Raw genomic sequence first — 16,273 nt, forward strand, 5'->3', positions numbered from 1 at the left:
GCCATAGCTCTCTTCGTTTCCGAGATATTTGCAGATATATCTCAAGGGAAGGGGCCTGACGGACATATTTCGAGATATTTCTTCTTCTTGTTGTTCTTCTTCTGCACAGCTAAGCTGGAAGTGGCATTTGCGGCTCGCACTAGTGCAGAGTTATCTCAAAGAAAGGGGCCACGGTGTTTCTGTATCTCTATTATGTTGGTGCGTCTTCGGAACTTTTAAATATCTCGATATATCTCGAAAACTACGCTTCTGATCAAAAAATATCATAGAACATAAATTGTAGGAAACATAATGCTCTACAAAAAACGTCTCTTAACATTTTGCCATAGCTCGTTTCGTTTCCGAGATATTTGCAGATTCAGCTCAAAGGAACTGGCCTGACGGACATATTTCGAGATATTTCTTCTTCTTATTGTTCTTCCTCTGCACAGCTAAGCTGGAAGTGGCATTTGCAGCTCGCAATAGTGCAGAGTTATCTCAAAGAAAGGGGCCACGGTGTTTCTGTATCTCTATTATGTTGGTGCGGCTTCGGAACTTTTAAATATCTTGATATATCTCGAGAACTACGCATCTGATCAAAAAATATCATAGAACATGAAACGTAGGAAACTTAATTCTCTACAAAAAAGGTCTCTTAACATTTTGCCATAGCTCTCTTCGTTTCCGAGATATTTGCAGATTTATCTCAAGGGAAGGGGCCTGACGGACATATTTCGAGATATTTCTTCTTCTTGTTGTTCTTCTTCTGCACAGCTAAGCTCGAAGTGGCATTTGCGGCTCGCACTAGTGCAGAGTTATCTCAAAGAAAGGAGCCACGGTGTTTCTGTATCTCTATTATGTTGGTGCGGCTTCGGAACTTTTAAATATCTCGATATATCTCGAAAACTACGCTTCTGATCAAAAAATACCATAGAACATAAATTGTAGGAAACATAATTCTCTACAAGAAACGTCTCTTAGCATTTTGCCATAGCTCGCTTCGTTTCCGAGATATTTGCAGATTCAGCTCAAAGGAACGGGCCTGACGGACATATTTCGAGATACTTCTTCTTCTTGTTGTTCTTCCTCTGCACAGCTAAGCTGGAAGTGGCATTTGCAGCTCGCAATAGTGCAGAGTTATCTCAAAGAAAGGGGCCACGGTGTTTCTGTATCTCTATTATGTTGGTGCGGCTTCGGAACTTTTAAATATCTTGATATATCTCGAGAACTACGCATCAGATCAAAAAATATCATAGAACATAAAAAGTAGAAAACTTAATTCTCTACAAAAAAGGTCTCTTAACATTTTGCCATAGCTCTCTTCGTTTCCGAGATATTTGCAGATTTATCGCAAGGGAAGGGGCCTGACGGACATATTTCGAGATATTTCTTCTTCTTGATGTTCTTCTTCTGCACAGCTAAGCTGGAAGTGGCATTTGCAGCTCGCAATAGTGCAGAGTTATCTCAAAGAAAGGGGCCACGGTGTTTCTGTATCTCTATTATGTTGGTGCGGCTTCGGAACTTTTAAATATCTTGATATATCTCGAGAACTACGCATCTGATCAAAAAATATCATAGAACATAAAACATAGGAAACTTAATTCTCTACAAAAAAGGTCTCTCAACATTTTGCCATAGCTCGCTTCGTTTCCGAGATATTTGCAGATTTATCTCAAGGGAAGGGGCCTGACGGACATATTTCGAGATATTTCTTCTTCTTGTTGTTCTTCTTCTGCACAGCTAAGCTGGAAGTGGCATTTGCGGCTCGCAATAGTGCAGAGTTATCTCAAAGAAAGGGGCCACGGTGTTTCTGTATCTCTATTATGTTGGTGCGGCTTCGGAACTTTTAAATATCTCGATATATCTCGAAAACTACGCTTCTGATCAAAAAATATCATACAACATAAATTGTAGGAAACATAATTCTCTACAAAAAAGGTCTCTTAACATTTTGCCATAGCTCGCTTCGTTTCCGAGATATTTGCAGATTCAGCTCAAAGGAACTGGCCTGACGGACATATTTCGAGATATTTCTTCTTCTTGTTGTTCCTCCTCTGCACAGCTAAGCTGGAAGTGGCATTTGCAGCTCGCAATAGTGCAGAGTTATCTTAAAGAACGGGGCCACGGTGTTTCTGTATCTCTATTATGTTGGTGCGCCTTCGGAACTTTTAAATATCTTGATATATCTCGAGAACTACGCATCTGATCAAAAAATATCATACAACATAAAAAGTAGGAAACTTAATTCTCTACAAAAAAGGTCTCTTAACATTTTGCCATAGCTCGCTTCGTTTCCGAGATATTTGCAGATTTATCTCAAGGGAAGTGGCCTGACGGACATATTTCGAGATATTTCTTCTTCTTGTTGTTCTTCTTCTGCACAGCTAAGCTGGAAGTGGCATTTGCGGCTCGCACTAGTGCAGAGTTATCTCAAAGAAAGGGGCCACGGTGTTTCTGTATCTCTATTATGTTGGTGCGGCTTCGGAACTTTTAAATATCTCGATATATCTCGAAAACTACGCATCTGATCAAAAAATATCATACTACATAAAAAGTAGGAAACTTAATTCTCTACAAGAAAGGTCTCTAAACATTTTGCCATAGCTCGCTTCGTTTCCGAGATATTTGCAGATTTATCTCAAGGGAAGGGGCCTGACGGACATATTTCGAGATATTTCTTCTTCTTGTTGTTCTTCTTCTGCACAGCTAAGCTGGAAGTGGCATTTGCAGCTCGCAATAGTGCAGAGTTATCTTAAAGAACGGGGCCACGGTGTTTCTGTATCTCTATTATGTTGGTGCGGCTTCGGAACTTTTAAATATCTTGATATATCTCGAGAACTACGCATCTGATCAAAAAATATCATACAACATAAAAAGTAGGAAACTTAATTCTCTACAAAAAAGGTCTCTTAACATTTTGCCATAGCTCGCTTCGTTTCCGAGATATTTGCAGATTTATCTCAAGGGAAGTGGCCTGACGGACATATTTCGAGATATTTCTTCTTCTTGTTGTTCTTCTTCTGCACAGCTAAGCTGGAAGTGGCATTTGCGGCTCGCACTAGTGCAGAGTTATCTCAAAGAAAGGGGCCACGGTGTTTCTGTATCTCTATTATGTTGGTGCGGCTTCGGAACTTTTAAATATCTCGATATATCTCGAAAACTACGCATCTGATCAAAAAATATCATACTACATAAAAAGTAGGAAACTTAATTCTCTACAAGAAAGGTCTCTAAACATTTTGCCATAGCTCGCTTCGTTTCCGAGATATTTGCAGATTTATCTCAAGGGAAGGGGCCTGACGGACATATTTCGAGATATTTCTTCTTCTTGTTGTTCTTCTTCTGCACAGCTAAGCTGGAAGTGGCATTTGCAGCTCGCAATAGTGCAGAGTTATCTTAAAGAACGGGGCCACGGTGTTTCTGTATCTCTATTATGTTGGTGCGGCTTCGGAACTTTTAAATATCTTGATATATCTCGAGAACTACGCATCTGATCAAAAAATATCATACAACATAAAAAGTAGGAAACTTAATTCTCTACAAAAAAGGTCTCTTAACATTTTGCCATAGCTCGCTTCGTTTCCGAGATATTTGCATATTTATCTCAAGGGAAGGGGCCTGACGGACATATTTCGAGATATTTCTTCTTCTTGTTGTTCTTCTTCTGCACAGCTAAGCTGGAAGTGGCATTTGCGGCTCGCACTAGTGCAGAGTTATCTCAAAGAAAGGGGCCACGGTGTTTCTGTATCTCTATTATGTTGGTGCGGCTTCGGAACTTTTAAATATCTCGATATATCTCGAAAACTACGCATCTGATCAAAAAATATCATACTACATAAAAAGTAGGAAACTTAATTCTCTACAAGAAAGGTCTCTAAACATTTTGCCATAGCTCGCTTCGTTTCCGAGATATTTGCAGATTTATCTCAAGGGAAGGGGCCTGACGGACATATTTCGAGATATTTCTTCTTCTTGTTGTTCTTCTTCTGCACAGCTAAGCTGGAAGTGGCATTTGCAGCTCGCAATAGTGCAGTGTTATCTCAAAGAGAGGGGCCACGGTGTTTCTGTATCTCTATTATGTTGGTGCGGCTTCGGAACTTTTAAATATCTTGATATATCTCGAGAACTACGCATCTGATCAAAAGATATCATAGAAGATAAAAAGTAGGAAACTTAATTCTCTACAAAAAAGGTCTCTTAACATTTTGCCATAGCTCGCTTCGTTTCCGAGATATTTGCATATTTATCTCAAGGGAAGGGGCCTGACGGACATATTTCGAGATATTTCTTCTTCTTGTTGTTCTTCTTCTGCACAGCTAAGCTGGAAGTGGCATTTGCGGCTCGCACTAGTGCAGAGTTATCTCAAAGAAAGGGGCCACGGTGTTTCTGTATCTCTATTATGTTGGTGCGGCTTCGGAACTTTTAAATATCTCGATATATCTCGAAAACTACGCTTCTGATCAAAAAATATCATAGAACATAAAAAGTAGGAAACTTAATTCTCTACAAAAAAGGTCTCTTAACATTTTGCCATAGCTCGCTTCGTTTCCGAGATATTTGCAGATTCAGCTCAAAGGAACTGGCCTGACGGACATATTTCGAGATATTTCTTCTTCTTGTTGTTCCTCCTCTGCACAGCTAAGCTGGAAGTGGCATTTGCAGCTCGCAATAGTGCAGAGTTATCTTAAAGAACGGGGCCACGGTGTTTCTGTATCTCTATTATGTTGGTGCGGCTTCGGAACTTTTAAATATCTTGATATATCTCGAGAACTACGCATCTGATCAAAAAATATCACAGAACATAAAAAGTAGGAAACTTAATTCTCTACAAAAAAGGTCTCTTAACATTTTGCCATAGCTCGCTTCGTTTCCGAGATATTTGCAGATTTATCTCAAGGGAAGTGGCCTGACGGACATATTTCGAGATATTTCTTCTTCTTGTTGTTCTTGTTCTGCACAGCTAAGCTGGAAGTGGCATTTGCAGCTCGCAATAGTGCAGAGTTATCCCAAAGAAAGGGGCCACGGTGTTTCTGTATCTCTATTATGTTGGTGCGGCTTCGGAACTTTTAAATATCTTGATATATCTCGAGAACTACGCATCAGATCAAAAAATATCATAGAACATAAAAAGTAGGAAACTTAATTCTCTACAAAAAAGGTCTCTTAACATTTTGCCATAGCTCTCTTCGTTTCCGAGATATTTGCAGATTTATCGCAAGGGAAGGGGCCTGACGGACATATTTCGAGATATTTCTTCTTCTTGATGTTCTTCTTCTGCACAGCTAAGCTGGAAGTGGCATTTGCAGCTCGCAATAGTGCAGAGTTATCTCAAAGAAAGGGGCCACGGTGTTTCTGTATCTCTATTATGTTGGTGCGGCTTCGGAACTTTTAAATATCTTGATATATCTCGAGAACTACGCATCTGATCAAAAAATATCATAGAACATAAAACATAGGAAACTTAATTCTCTACAAAAAAGGTCTCTCAACATTTTGCCATAGCTCGCTTCGTTTCCGAGATATTTGCAGATTTATCTCAAGGGAAGGGGCCTGACGGACATATTTCGAGATATTTCTTCTTCTTGTTGTTCTTCTTCTGCACAGCTAAGCTGGAAGTGGCATTTGCGGCTCGCAATAGTGCAGAGTTATCTCAAAGAAAGGGGCCACGGTGTTTCTGTATCTCTATTATGTTGGTGCGGCTTCGGAACTTTTAAATATCTCGATATATCTCGAAAACTACGCTTCTGATCAAAAAATATCATACAACATAAATTGTAGGAAACATAATTCTCTACAAAAAAGGTCTCTTAACATTTTGCCATAGCTCGCTTCGTTTCCGAGATATTTGCAGATTCAGCTCAAAGGAACTGGCCTGACGGACATATTTCGAGATATTTCTTCTTCTTGATGTTCTTCTTCTGCACAGCTAAACTGGAAGTGGCATTTCCAGCTCGCAATAGTGCAGAGTTATCTCAAAGAAAGGGGCCACGGTATTTCTGTATCTCTATTATGTTGGTGCGGCTTCGGAACTTTTAAATATCTTGATATATCTCGAGAACTACGCATCTGATCAAAAAATATCATAGAACATGAAAAGTAGGAAACTTAATTCTCTACAAAAAACGTCTCTTAACATTTTGCCATAGCTCGCTTCGTTTCCGAGATATTTGCAGATTTATCTCAAGGGAAGGGGCCTAACGGACATATTTCGAGATATTTCTTCTTCTTGTTGTTCTTCTTCTGCACAGCTAAACTGGAAGTGGCATTTCCAGCTCGCAATAGTGCAGAGTTATCTCAAAGAAAGGGACCACGGTGTTTCTGTATCTCTATTATGTTGGTGCGGCTTCGGAACTTTTAAATATCTCGATATATCTCGAGAACTACGCATCTGATCAAAAAATATCATAGAACATAAAACATAGGAAACTTAATTCTCTACAAAAAAGGTCTCTCAACATTTTGCCATAGCTCGCTTCGTTTCCGAGATATTTGCAGATTTATCTCAAGGGAAGGGGCCTGACGGACATATTTCGAGATATTTCTTCTTCTTGTTGTTCTTCTTCTGCACAGCTAAGCTGGAAGTGGCATTTGCGGCTCGCAATAGTGCAGAGTTATCTCAAAGAAAGGGGCCACGGTGTTTCTGTATCTCTATTATGTTGGTGCGGCTTCGGAACTTTTAAATATCTTGATATATCTCGAGAACTACGCATCTGATCAAAAAATATCATACAACATAAAACATAGGAAACTTAATTCTCTACAAAAAAGGTCTCTCAACATTTTGCCATAGCTCGCTTCGTTTCCGAGATATTTGCAGATTTATCTCAAGGGAAGGGGCCTGACGGACATATTTCGAGATATTTCTTCTTCTTGTTGTTCTTCTTCTGCACAGCTAAGCTGGAAGTGGCATTTACAGCTCGCAATAGTGCAGAGTTATCTCAAAGAAAGGGGCCACGGTGTTTCTGTATCTCTATTATGTTGGTGCGGCTTCGGAACTTTTAAATATCTTGATATATCTCGAGAACTACGCATCAGATCAAAAAATATCATAGAACATAAAAAGTAGGAAACTTAATTCTCTACAAAAAAGGTCTCTTAACATTTTGCCATAGCTCGCTTCGTTTCCGAGATATTTGCATATTTATCTCAAGGGAAGGGGCCTGACGGACATATTTCGAGATATTTCTTCTTCTTGTTGTTCTTCTTCTGCACAGCTAAGCTGGAAGTGGCATTTGCGGCTCGCACTAGTGCAGAGTTATCTCAAAGAAAGGGGCCACGGTGTTTCTGTATCTCTATTATGTTGGTGCGGCTTCGGAACTTTTAAATATCTCGATATATCTCGAAAACTACGCTTCTGATCAAAAAATATCATACAACATAAATTGTAGGAAACATAATTCTCTACAAAAAAGGTCTCTTAACATTTTGCCATAGCTCGCTTCGTTTCCGAGATATTTGCAGATTCAGCTCAAAGGAACTGGCCTGACGGACATATTTCGAGATATTTCTTCTTCTTGTTGTTCCTCCTCTGCACAGCTAAGCTGGAAGTGGCATTTGCAGCTCGCAATAGTGCAGAGTTATCTTAAAGAACGGGGCCACGGTGTTTCTGTATCTCTATTATGTTGGTGCGGCTTCGGAACTTTTAAATATCTTGATATATCTCGAGAACTACGCATCTGATCAAAAAATATCATACAACATAAAAAGTAGGAAACTTAATTCTCTACAAAAAAGGTCTCTTAACATTTTGCCATAGCTCGCTTCGTTTCCGAGATATTTGCAGATTTATCTCAAGGGAAGTGGCCTGACGGACATATTTCGAGATATTTCTTCTTCTTGTTGTTCTTGTTCTGCACAGCTAAGCTGGAAGTGGCATTTGCAGCTCGCAATAGTGCAGAGTTATCCCAAAGAAAGGGGCCACGGTGTTTCTGTATCTCTATTATGTTGGTGCGGCTTCGGAACTTTTAAATATCTTGATATATCTCGAGAACTACGCATCTGATCAAAAAATATCATAGAACATAAAACATAGGAAACTTAATTCTCTACAAAAAAGGTCTCTCAACATTTTGCCATAGCTCGCTTCGTTTCCGAGATATTTGCAGATTTATCTCAAGGGAAGGGGCCTGACGGACATATTTCGAGATATTTCTTCTTCTTGTTGTTCTTCTTCTGCACAGCTAAGCTGGAAGTGGCATTTGCGGCTCGCAATAGTGCAGAGTTATCTCAAAGAAAGGGGCCACGGTGTTTCTGTATCTCTATTATGTTGGTGCGGCTTCGGAACTTTTAAATATCTTGATATATCTCGAGAACTACGCATCTGATCAAAAAATATCATACAACATAAAACATAGGAAACTTAATTCTCTACAAAAAAGGTCTCTCAACATTTTGCCATAGCTCGCTTCGTTTCCGAGATATTTGCAGATTTATCTCAAGGGAAGGGGCCTGACGTACATATTTCGAGATATTTCTTCTTCTTGTTGTTCTTCTTCTGCACAGCTAAGCTGGAAGTGGCATTTACAGCTCGCAATAGTGCAGAGTTATCTCAAAGAAAGGGGCCACGGTGTTTCTGTATCTCTATTATGTTGGTGCGGCTTCGGAACTTTTAAATATCTTGATATATCTCGAGAACTACGCATCAGATCAAAAAATATCATAGAACATAAAAAGTAGGAAACTTAATTCTCTACAAAAAAGGTCTCTTAACATTTTGCCATAGCTCGCTTCGTTTCCGAGATATTTGCATATTTATCTCAAGGGAAGGGGCCTGACGGACATATTTCGAGATATTTCTTCTTCTTGTTGTTCTTCTTCTGCACAGCTAAGCTGGAAGTGGCATTTGCGGCTCGCACTAGTGCAGAGTTATCTCAAAGAAAGGGGCCACGGTGTTTCTGTATCTCTATTATGTTGGTGCGGCTTCGGAACTTTTAAATATCTCGATATATCTCGAAAACTACGCTTCTGATCAAAAAATATCATACAACATAAATTGTAGGAAACATAATTCTCTACAAAAAAGGTCTCTTAACATTTTGCCATAGCTCGCTTCGTTTCCGAGATATTTGCAGATTCAGCTCAAAGGAACTGGCCTGACGGACATATTTCGAGATATTTCTTCTTCTTGTTGTTCCTCCTCTGCACAGCTAAGCTGGAAGTGGCATTTGCAGCTCGCAATAGTGCAGAGTTATCTTAAAGAACGGGGCCACGGTGTTTCTGTATCTCTATTATGTTGGTGCGGCTTCGGAACTTTTAAATATCTTGATATATCTCGAGAACTACGCATCTGATCAAAAAATATCATACAACATAAAAAGTAGGAAACTTAATTCTCTACAAAAAAGGTCTCTTAACATTTTGCCATAGCTCGCTTCGTTTCCGAGATATTTGCAGATTTATCTCAAGGGAAGTGGCCTGACGGACATATTTCGAGATATTTCTTCTTCTTGTTGTTCTTGTTCTGCACAGCTAAGCTGGAAGTGGCATTTGCAGCTCGCAATAGTGCAGAGTTATCCCAAAGAAAGGGGCCACGGTGTTTCTGTATCTCTCTTATGTTGGTGCGGCTTCGGAACTTTTAAATATCTTGATATATCTCGAGAACTACGCATCTGATCAAAAAATATCATAGAACATAAAACATAGGAAACTTAATTCTCTACAAAAAAGGTCTCTCAACATTTTGCCATAGCTCGCTTCGTTTCCGAGATATTTGCAGATTTATCTCAAGGGAAGGGGCCTGACGGACATATTTCGAGATATTTCTTCTTCTTGTTGTTCTTCTTCTGCACAGCTAAGCTGGAAGTGGCATTTGCGGCTCGCAATAGTGCAGAGTTATCTCAAAGAAAGGGGCCACGGTGTTTCTGTATCTCTATTATGTTGGTGCGGCTTCGGAACTTTTAAATATCTTGATATATCTCGAGAACTACGCATCTGATCAAAAAATATCATACAACATAAAACATAGGAAACTTAATTCTCTACAAAAAAGGTCTCTCAACATTTTGCCATAGCTCGCTTCGTTTCCGAGATATTTGCAGATTTATCTCAAGGGAAGGGGCCTGACGGACATATTTCGAGATATTTCTTCTTCTTGTTGTTCTTCTTCTGCACAGCTAAGCTGGAAGTGGCATTTACAGCTCGCAATAGTGCAGAGTTATCTCAAAGAAAGGGGCCACGGTGTTTCTGTATCTCTATTATGTTGGTGCGGCTTCGGAACTTTTAAATATCTTGATATATCTCGAGAACTACGCATCAGATCAAAAAATATCATAGAACATAAAAAGTAGGAAACTTAATTCTCTACAAAAAAGGTCTCTTAACATTTTGCCATAGCTCTCTTCGTTTCCGAGATATTTGCAGATTTATCTCAAGGGAAGGGGCCTGACGGACATATTTCGAGATATTTCTTCTTCTTGATGTTCTTCTTCTGCACAGCTAAGCTGGAAGTGGCATTTGCAGCTCGCAATAGTGCAGAGTTATCTCAAAGAAAGGGGCCACGGTGTTTCTGTATCTCTATTATGTTGGTGCGGCTTCGGAACTTTTAAATATCTTGATATATCTCGAGAACTACGCATCAGATCAAAAAATATCATAGAACATAAAAAGTAGGAAACTTAATTCTCTACACAAAAGGTCTCTTAACATTTTGCCATAGCTCTCTTCGTTTCCGAGATATTTGCAGATTTATCTCAAGGGAAGGGGCCTGACGTACATATTTCGAGATATTTCTTCTTCTTGTTGTTCTTCTTCTGCACAGCTAAGCTGGAAGTGGCATTTACAGCTCGCAATACTGCAGAGTTATCTCAAAGAAAGGGGCCACGGTGTTTCTGTATCCCTATTATGTTGGTGCGGCTTCGGAACTTTTAAATATCTCGATATATCTCGAAAACTACGCTTCTGACCAAAAAATATCATAGAACATAAATTGTACGAAACATAATTCTCTACAAAAAAGGTCTCTTAACATTTTGCCATAGCTCGCTTCGTTTCCGAGATATTTGCAGATATATCTCAAGGGAAGGGGCCTGACGGACATATTTCGAGATATTTCTTCTTCTTGTTGTTCTTCTTCTGCACAGCTAAGCTGGAAGTGGCATTTACAGCTCGCAATAGTGCAGAGTTATCTCAAAGAAAGGGGCCACGGTGTTTCTGTATCTCTATTATGTTGGTGCGGCTTCGGAACTTTTAAATATCTTGATATATCTCGAGAACTACGCATCAGATCAAAAAATATCATACAACATAAAAAGTAGGAAACTTAATTCTCTACACAAAAGGTCTCTTAACATTTTGCCATAGCTCTCTTCGTTTCCGAGATATTTGCAGATTTATCTCAAGGGAAGGGGCCTGACGGACATATTTCGAGATATTTCTTCTTCTTGTTGTTCTTCTTCTGCACAGCTAAGCTGGAAGTGGCATTTACAGCTCGCAATACTGCAGAGTTATCTCAAAGAAAGGGGCCACGGTGTTTCTGTATCCCTATTATGTTGGTGCGGCTTCGGAACTTTTAAATATCTCGATATATCTCGAAAACTACGCTTCTGATCAAAAAATATCATAGAACATAAATTGTAGGAAACATAATTCTCTACAAAAAAGGTCTCTTAACATTTTGCCATCGCTCGCTTCGTGTCCGAGATATTTGCAGATATATCTCAAGGGAAGGGGCCTGACGGACATATTTCGAGATATTTCTTCTTCTTGTTGTTCTTCTTCTGCACAGCTAAGCTGGAAGTGGCATTTACAGCTCGCAATAGTGCAGAGTTATCTCAAAGAAAGGGGCCACGGTGTTTCTGTATCTCTATTATGTTGGTGCGGCTTCGGAACCTTTAAATATCTCGATATATCTCGAAAACTACGCTTCTGATCAAAAAATATCATAGAACATAAATTGTAGGAAACATAATTCTCTACAAAAAAGGTCTCTTAACATTTTGCCATAGCTCGCTTCGTTTCCGAGATATTTGCAGATATATCTCAAGGGAAGGGGCCTGACGGACATATTTCGAGATATTTCTTCTTCTTGTTGTTCTTGTTCTGCACAGCTAAGCTGGAAGTGGCATTTGCAGCTCGCAATAGTGCAGAGTTATCCCAAAGAAAGGGGCCACGGTGTTTCTGTATCTCTATTATGTTGGTGCGGCTTCGGAACTTTTAAATATCTTGATATATCTCGAGAACTACGCATCTGATCAAAAAATATCATAGAACATAAAACATAGGAAACTTAATTCTCTACAAAAAAGGTCTCTCAACATTTTGCCATAGCTCGCTTCGTTTCCGAGATATTTGCAGATTTATCTCAAGGGAAGGGGCCTGACGGACATATTTCGAGATATTTCTTCTTCTTGTTGTTCTTCTTCTGCACAGCTAAGCTGGAAGTGGCATTTGCGGCTCGCAATAGTGCAGAGTTATCTCAAAGAAAGGGGCCACGGTGTTTCTGTATCTCTATTATGTTGGTGCGGCTTCGGAACTTTTAAATATCTTGATATATCTCGAGAACTACGCATCTGATCAAAAAATATCATACAACATAAAACATAGGAAACTTAATTCTCTACAAAAAAGGTCTCTCAACATTTTGCCATAGCTCGCTTCGTTTCCGAGATATTTGCAGATTTATCTCAAGGGAAGGGGCCTGACGGACATATTTCGAGATATTTCTTCTTCTTGTTGTTCTTCTTCTGCACAGCTAAGCTGGAAGTGGCATTTACAGCTCGCAATGGTGCAGAGTTATCTCAAAGAAAGGGGCCACGGTGTTTCTGTATCTCTATTATGTTGGTGCGGCTTCGGAACTTTTAAATATCTTGATATATCTCGAGAACTACGCATCAGATCAAAAAATATCATAGAACATAAAAAGTAGGAAACTTAATTCTCTACAAAAAAGGTCTCTTAACATTTTGCCATAGCTCTCTTCGTTTCCGAGATATTTGCAGATTTATCTCAAGGGAAGGGGCCTGACGGACATATTTCGAGATATTTCTTCTTCTTGATGTTCTTCTTCTGCACAGCTAAGCTGGAAGTGGCATTTGCAGCTCGCAATAGTGCAGAGTTATCTCAAAGAAAGGGGCCACGGTGTTTCTGTATCTCTATTATGTTGGTGCGGCTTCGGAACTTTTAAATATCTTGATATATCTCGAGAACTACGCATCAGATCAAAAAATATCATAGAACATAAAAAGTAGGAAACTTAATTCTCTACACAAAAGGTCTCTTAACATTTTGCCATAGCTCTCTTCGTTTCCGAGATATTTGCAGATTTATCTCAAGGGAAGGGGCCTGACGTACATATTTCGAGATATTTCTTCTTCTTGTTGTTCTTCTTCTGCACAGCTAAGCTGGAAGTGGCATTTACAGCTCGCAATACTGCAGAGTTATCTCAAAGAAAGGGGCCACGGTGTTTCTGTATCCCTATTATGTTGGTGCGGCTTCGGAACTTTTAAATATCTCGATATATCTCGAAAACTACGCTTCTGACCAAAAAATATCATAGAACATAAATTGTACGAAACATAATTCTCTACAAAAAAGGTCTCTTAACATTTTGCCATAGCTCGCTTCGTTTCCGAGATATTTGCAGATATATCTCAAGGGAAGGGGCCTGACGGACATATTTCGAGATATTTCTTCTTCTTGTTGTTCTTCTTCTGCACAGCTAAGCTGGAAGTGGCATTTACAGCTCGCAATAGTGCAGAGTTATCTCAAAGAAAGGGGCCACGGTGTTTCTGTATCTCTATTATGTTGGTGCGGCTTCGGAACTTTTAAATATCTTGATATATCTCGAGAACTACGCATCAGATCAAAAAATATCATACAACATAAAAAGTAGGAAACTTAATTCTCTACACAAAAGGTCTCTTAACATTTTGCCATAGCTCTCTTCGTTTCCGAGATATTTGCAGATTTATCTCAAGGGAAGGGGCCTGACGGACATATTTCGAGATATTTCTTCTTCTTGTTGTTCTTCTTCTGCACAGCTAAGCTGGAAGTGGCATTTACAGCTCGCAATACTGCAGAGTTATCTCAAAGAAAGGGGCCACGGTGTTTCTGTATCCCTATTATGTTGGTGCGGCTTCGGAACTTTTAAATATCTCGATATATCTCGAAAACTACGCTTCTGATCAAAAAATATCATAGAACATAAATTGTAGGAAACATAATTCTCTACAAAAAAGGTCTCTTAACATTTTGCCATCGCTCGCTTCGTTTCCGAGATATTTGCAGATATATCTCAAGGGAAGGGGCCTGACGGACATATTTCGAGATATTTCTTCTTCTTGTTGTTCTTCTTCTGCACAGCTAAGCTGGAAGTGGCATTTACAGCTCGCAATAGTGCAGAGTTATCTCAAAGAAAGGGGCCACGGTGTTTCTGTATCTCTATTATGTTGGTGCGGCTTCGGAACTTTTAAATATCTCGATATATCTCGAAAACTACGCTTCTGATCAAAAAATATCATAGAAGATAAATTGTAGGAAACATAATTCTCTACAAAAAACGTCTCTTAACATTTTGCCATAGCTCGCTTCGTTTCCGAGATATTTGCAGATTCAGCTCAAAGGAACTGGCCTGACGGACATATTTCGAGATATTTCTTCTTCTTGTTGTTCTTCCTCTGCACAGCTAAGCTGGAAGTGGCATTTGCAGCTCGCAATAGTGCAGAGTTATCTCAAAGAAAGGGGCCACGGTGTTTCTGTATCTCTATTATGTTGGTGCGGCTTTGGAACTTTTAAATATCTCGATATATCTCGAAAACTACGCTTCTGATCAAAAAATATCATAGAACATAAATTGTAGGAAACATAATTCTCTACAAAAAAGGTCTCTTAACATTTTGCCATAGCTCTCTTCGTTTCCGAGATATTTGCAGATTTATCTCAAGGGAAGGGGCCTGACGGACATATTTCGAGATATTTCTTCTTCTTGATGTTCTTCTTCTGCACAGCTAAGCTGGAAGTGGCATTTGCAGCTCGCAATAGTGCAGAGTTATCTCAAAGAAAGGGGCCACGGTGTTTCTGTATCTCTATTATGTTGGTGCGGCTTCGGAACTTTTAAATATCTTGATATATCTCGAGAACTACGCATCTGATCAAAAAATATCATAAAACATAAAACGTAGGAAACTTAATTCTCTACAAAAAAGGTCTCTCAACATTTTGCCATAGCTCGCTTCGTTTCCGAGATATTTGCAGATTTATCTGAGGGAAGGGGCCTGACGGACATATTTCCAGATATTTCTTCTTCTTGTTGTTCTTCTTCTGCACAGCTAAGCTGGAAGTGGCATTTGCAGCTCGCAATAGTGCAGAGTTATCTCAAAGAAAGGGGCCACGGTGTTTCTGTATCTCTATTATGTTGGTGCGGCTTCGGAACTTTTAAATATCTTGATATATCTCGAGAACTACGCATCTGATCAAAAAATATCATAGAACATAAAACACAGGAAACTTAATTCTCTACAAAAAAGGTCTCTCAACATTTTGCCATAGCTCGCTTCGTTTCCGAGATATTTGCAGATTTATCTCAAGGGAAGGGGCCTGACGGACATATTTCGAGATATTTCTTCTTCTTGTTGTTCTTCTTCTGCACAGCTAAGCTGGAAGTGGCATTTGCGGCTCGCAATAGTGCAGAGTTATCTCAAAGAAAGGGGCCACGGTGTTTCTGTATCTCTATTATGTTGGTGCGGCTTCGGAACTTTTAAATATCTCGATATATCTCGAAAACTACGCTTCTGATCAAAAAATATCATAGAACATAAATTGTAGGAAACATAATTCTCTACAAAAAAGGTCTCTTAACATTTTGCCATAGCTCGCTTCGTTTCCGAGATATTTGCAGATATATCTCAAGGGAAGGGGCCTGACGGACATATTTCGAGATATGTCTTCTTCTTGTTGTTCTTCTTCTGCACAGCTAAGCTGGAAGTGGCATTTACAGCTCGCAATAGTGCAGAGTTATCTCAAAGAAAGGAGCCACGGTGTTTCTGTATCTCTATTATGTTGGTGCGGCTTCGGAACTTTTAAATATCTTGATATATCTCGAGAACTACGCATCAGATCAAAAAATATCATAGAACATAAAAAGTAGGAAACTTAATTCTCTACAAAAAAGGTCTCTTAACATTTTGCCATAGCTCTCTTCGTTTCCGAGATATTTGCAGATTTATCTCAAGGGAAGGGGCCTGACGGACATATTTCGAGATATTTCTTCTTCTTGATGTTCTTCTTCTGCACAGCTAAGCTGGAAGTGGCATTTGCAGCTCGCAATAGTGCAGAGTTATCTCAAAGAAAGGGGCCACGG

The sequence above is a fragment of the Osmia lignaria genome, unplaced genomic scaffold (genome assembly GCF_051020975.1).
Source record: "Osmia lignaria lignaria isolate PbOS001 unplaced genomic scaffold, iyOsmLign1 scaffold0030, whole genome shotgun sequence".
Lineage (NCBI taxonomy): Eukaryota > Metazoa > Arthropoda > Insecta > Hymenoptera > Megachilidae > Osmia > Osmia lignaria.